Source organism: Berghia stephanieae, chromosome 11, assembly GCF_034508935.2.
Source record: "Berghia stephanieae isolate SIO BIC M18660-M18661 chromosome 11, UCSD_Bste_1.3, whole genome shotgun sequence".
Taxonomy (NCBI): Eukaryota; Metazoa; Mollusca; class Gastropoda; order Nudibranchia; family Aeolidiidae; genus Berghia; species Berghia stephanieae.
Genome location: NC_088370.1, coordinates 38316013 through 38322012, shown reverse-complemented (window position 1 = coordinate 38322012; position 6000 = coordinate 38316013). Strand labels below are relative to the sequence as shown.

Genomic DNA, 6000 nt, shown 5'->3' with positions numbered 1-6000 from the left:
TATTTAAACTTGGCAACATAATAACGTAAATAATATTTGTCTTAGGCTGTAAACTGAGTGCCATCATTTTCCTCTCATGTTCGTTTTGCTCTCGGTTTGTCCTCTCCTCTCTCCTCTCAGTCTGTCTTTCTTTTCTTTCTTTTTGCTTTATCATAGCAAAGTGACCCTTTAAGTTTTCACTTGCCAAACCGAACAGGAACCGAACGCGAACATTTAATCTCGGAATTACAATTTCTTTTAGTTTTCGACCAACAAAATGATACAACACACGTGGATAGTTTCTTTGTTGTCGTTTTTAAAACACCGTTTAGGTGATTAATTCTCGCTAAATAAATATATGAACAGTATAGATAGAACGAAGTTGACGTCACTCAGGTCTTTGTGATTGTTTTTTTGCCATCCGTGTTTATGAGTTATTCTCACGAAACTGTATAACCCGACTATAAACGATCATGATTACACATAGTTTTGCGCACAGCATCTATAAACGTTTTAGGTTACACGTTGTAGTTTCGTGTAGTGGTGCGTTTTACTTGTTTTTGTGAGTAAATTACAGAAATGTATTGATAGTATGAGCTTGACTTAGAAGCTCATAACATTGTCATTCGGAAGTATAACAGATCAACACACAAAACTATGTGTAACCTTGAATTTGTATAGTCTGTTTACTGATTAATGAGAAGTACTCATAAACTCGGATGGCAAAAGACAACAACAAAGACCTTAGTGACGTCAACTTCGAACTATCTATATATAGCGACCATGACATACTGGTTATTTGCGAACTGGAACCGAACAGAGACGAAAATGAATGCACTCAGTTTACAGTCTTTCCTCTGTGCACATTTTTATATCCAATACCATTTTATGAAACTTCTGAATAACCTTTAAAAATTTACTGTTGGCTTAACGGCTATGTGGTCTTGTGGTATGACACTAGCTTTCGGATTGGAAAGTTTTGGGCTCGACCCTCGCTCAGCGCATAGTTGAGTCCTTGGAAAAGGCTCTTTACTCACTTTCTCTCACCATACTCAGGTGTAAAATGAGTACCTGACAATTAACAGCGTCGCCTCTGTCCGAAAACAAAATGTACTATTGCCTAACAGGCGTCATGCCCAGTCCTGAATGTTAAGTGTTGCTGTTGGCCAGGGGACCCCTTTTAAAGCGCTTTGAGAAGTTTTAGTGGATATTGCGCTAGATAATAAAAGCTCAATTGAGGAGATCCCACACAAGAAGAAAATTCGAGGTGAATGCACTTGATGGGAAAAAAAATGAAGAATTCAAACTACAATTGAGTAATAGATTCCAACGGCTTACTGAGCTCGAGGAGGACATAGATTTTGTAACAAAACAAAAAGAGATAAAGAGGGTAATATCTAGTTGTAGAGACAAGTACAAAAATAAAATTGAAAAATGCTTTTCTTCTGGGGATATACGGGACACGTGGCGGGGGCTTAAAACTGCTGTGAACTATAATCCAAAGCCCACGATTATATCAGAAGATATCGAAATTGAAACTTTAAATAAATTTTATTCACGTTTCGACACAGCAAACAAATTTGATATTGAAAATGAAAAACATAAATTAGACAGGGCTTTGGAAGATGAAATGGCTGTTGAGGTCAGTGAAGAGGAAACGAGATTCGTATTTTCGAAACTAAACGAGAGGAAGGCTGCTGGGCCGGATGGATTGAAAGGAAAACTATTAAAAGAATGTGCCCACCAGCTTTCCCCCATTTATACACATATTTTTAACTGGTCCCTCCAATGCGTTTCAATCCCTGAAATTTGGAAAACTTCGAAAATTATTCCTGTTCCAAAAAAAGAAAAACTTGAAACTATGAACGATCTCAGACCTGTTGCACTGACTTCAATAGTCATGAAATCTTTAGAAAAACTTGTTCTTGTTAAAATTAGGAATCAGTTTATGCCATTGAGTGATAGTCATCAATTTGCTTACAAACCAGGACGTGGCGTAGATGATGCCATTTTGCTGTTTACAAACAACATCTACAGGCATCTAGATCTAGTATGTGTAGTGTGTAGCGCTGGTGAACGGCTGCATCCATTACCACCTCTGTGTTATTCTCTATTATTTGCAGATTTTTATTCGTGAATTCAAACTATTGGACTATAATTTTTATAAAGTTGTGATTTTTAGTCTTCAGTGCACCCTGTGATGATAACGTTTTATGTATTTAGTTGATTTTAAATTAAATAAATGGATTTTACTCTTCAAGAGGCCGATTTTTATCCCTGATTTCTACGAGCCGCCATACCCCATTCAACACCCTATTGTTATTGTTTTTATCTTTAAATGTTGTCACCAGCACTTGGAATGCCAGCGGCGATTCAATACCACCATACTTTCTTGCTGTCCCTTAACAAATATAATACAACTTACCAGCTGCCCCCACTTGTTATTTTTCGATTATATTATTATGAACTATTATCATCACATGTGTTAAAGAATCAAAACATGACGAGTGAACAGTTTAAGGAAAGGATAGACAGAAATAGAAATGGAAGGAAGACAAGACGGGGGAAAAGTGGTGGAAGAAAGAAAAGGAAAAGGATAAAAGTTGTCATGAATGTATTTAATCGTTTCTTCACACCGTCATTCCAACACAAGGCCATTGAACGACGACATTCTTTGCTACCTATACAAATAAACAACTCATCGTCTAACAACAATTATCACAATCATAAATGTCTTAAAGTTGGTTTGATTAACGCAAGGTTCGTTACTAAAAAGGAAGCCTTAATTGAAAATATTATCATTGAGAAGGATTTGGATATTTTTATTATCACGGAAAGTTGGCTTAAAAACAATGACAGTAAACTGATTCCACGAGGATATAGTTTCATAGCACAGCATCGAAAAACCGGTCGAGGAGGAGGGATTTTTGTTATTCATAAAGAATCCGTTAAGCTACAGAAAAACAAGACGCAATCGAATTACAAAACTTTCGAATCTCTAGATATGACATTAACATCAGAAAGGAATGAGAAGTACCATGTTGTTGTAATTTATAGACCTCCTCCATCTACAAGGAATAAACTCACACATAATCAATTCTATGATGAAATCGACACGCTCGCGTTAGAAACTAGCACAACCAGTGGTGAAATTCTTATATTGGGCGATTTTAATGTTCACATGGACGATCTAACGGATACAAAATGTTTGAAGTTAAAGGATATTTTAGATAGTCACAATTTAAGACAATATGTAAAGGACGGAACTCACAAGGCGGGGCACATCTTAGACTTAATAATTTCCAGGAAAGATAACAAAATAATTGATAACGTTGACGTTTTGGATCGCACAATTTCAGATCATAACCTGATTGCTTTAAATCTAAAAATCGAATGCAAAACAACCGTCAAGAAAACGATCACATACCGGAAAACAAAATCACTAAATAAAGAAACATTTCAAGAATCCATCAGGTCTTTGGATTTACTCGCCTCTGTTAAGAGTTGTGATAATGTTCACGATATGGTAAACACATATAATAATTCATTGAAAACTGTGTTCGATGAGCTGTGTCCATCGGTCACGAAAGAAATTATTCTTCGACCAAACACCGAGTGGTATTGCAACGAGTTACAAACACTAAAACATCAACTCAGATCTGCCGAACGGATTTGGCGTCGATCCAAATTAGAAATTCATAATCAAATTTATTTAAGACTAAAACACAAACGGAACAAATTAATTCTATCATGTAAAAAAACATACATTCAAAATAAAATAACAAGTGCCAAACGAAACTCACGTGAACTGTTCGCCACCCTGAACAAACTGATGAAGGATCATCCTTCAAATAATTTCGAGGACCCTATTGCTACCGCAAATACTTTCTCTCTACATTTTAGAGATAAAATATCAGGTATTCGGAATAATTTGGACAAAGAAGAGACAATGAAAGCACAAATAAATGAAACTAATGCACTTCCAGCCGGAGCAGCATTCGACGAATTTGAACCCGCCACTGAAACAGAAGTACTGTCTGCTCTGAGACAATGCTCCAAAACAACCAGCCCAATAGATCCCATTCCTTCATGGCTTGTTCTTTCTTGTGCTAATATTTTGGTTCCCGTTCTTACTCATATTGTAAATGCTAGTTTGTTTATTGGTGAGGTATCTAGTAATCTTAAACATGCTATTGTCACTCCCATATTAAAGAAATCTAGCCTTGACAAAGAAGACCCAAATAATTATCGACCAGTCTCGAATCTCACCCTCATGTCTAAACTAATTGAGAAAATTGTTGCTTTTAGGCTTAACACGTTTTTGAATGAACACAATTTGTTCTCTAAATTTCAGTCTGCTTATCGCCCCTTTCACAGCACTGAAACTGCTCTTATTAAAATCCATAATGATATCATAAATCATTTATGTCGGAAAAATGATGATGTAATTATCACACTACTCGACCTTAGTGCTGCTTTTGACACAATAGACCATACTCTTTTAATTGACAGACTTAAGACACTATACGGATTTGGGGGTACTGTCCTTGACTGGTTTTCTTCTTACCTCTCTGACAGAATTCAATCAGTGTCTGTAAATCGACATGACTTCTCTTCTCCTTGTCCCCTATCTTTTGGTGTACCACAGGGTTCAGTTCTGGGACCCTCTTTATTCACCCTCTATATCAGACCATTAGGTGACATCATCTCAAAATATTTTATTAAGTACCATTTTTACGCAGACGACACCCAATTACTGTTTCCCATTAATATCGACAATCATCTCAATGTTATAACGGATATAGAAAATTGTATCTCTGAGATTAGTGACTGGATGTGTTGCAACAAACTCAGGTTAAATGAAAATAAAACAGAGGTGTTGCAAATTACAAGACGGGGCCTCGTGGACCTTTCCACGTTTAACCTGAATCTTTCTGATTGTGTAATTCCCATCACTAAAGAACCTGTGAGAAACTTAGGAGTTTTATTCGATACCAAATTAAACATGTCTGCCCATGTCACTAATGTAACTAGATCCTGCAATCTTTACCTTAGATCTATTGGTGCTATTAGAAGGCTTCTTGATATTGATACTACTAAACTTCTTGTGGTCTCTTTGATTCTTACCCGCCTTGATTATTGCAATAGCTTGCTCTATGGTTGTGATAATAATGTCATTAATCGACTCCAAAAGATACAGAACAAAGCAGCTCGATTGGTAACGTTATCTAAAAAGCGCGAGCATATAACACCGATTTTGGAGGACCTACACTGGCTACCTGTAAAGTTTAGGATTGAATTTAAAATACTCACCCATGTTTTCAATTGCTTAAACAATTCCGCTCCTGTTTACCTTCAGGAACTTATCCACCTTTATGAACCCAGTCGAAATTTAAGATCTGCTAATTTAAATATCCTAAGGGAACCCCCAAAATCGTTAGTTTTTCATGAGAAATCCTTTGACCACCATGCCCCCCGACTGTGGAACTCCATCAATATTGAAACTAAAAATAGTGAAAATCCACTTATCTTTAGAAAACGGTTAAAAACTGAGCTTTTCTGTAGGGCATATAATTTGGACTCTTAGTATGTATTTTATTATAATATATTATGTTATCATCGAATTTGTGTGGTTTTAACATGCCAGTTCTATATTTGTATATCATACATGATGTGTTGATGTAAAGCGCCAGTGAGCAATTCCGAATTGGAACTAGGCGCTATATAAGTTCATTATATTATATTATATTATTATATCACGCTAGGAGCTATTGCAGATTGCTTTTTGCAGATTTTTCTTCAGCGTTCAATACAATGCAACCTCAGTTGGTTGTTCAAAAATTGACTAGTCTGAATTTAAACAAGTATATAATTGCTTGGGTGCTCGAATTTCTTACGGAGAGAGCACAATATGTTCAATTAGGGCAAAACAAATCTTCCTGTATAACTACAAATACTGGCGCTTCTCAAGGTTGTGTATTGTCCCCTGTATTATTCACAATATACACGAATGACTGTAGA

At 36.2% G+C, this 6000-nt stretch overlaps 1 protein-coding gene across 2 annotated transcripts in view; it reads right to left on the bottom strand.

Moving 5' to 3' along the window:
• LOC144956996 (uncharacterized) overlaps window positions 1-6000 on the bottom strand; it is a 39847-nt gene that overhangs the window by 10087 nt on the left and 23760 nt on the right. The window lies entirely within an intron of this gene.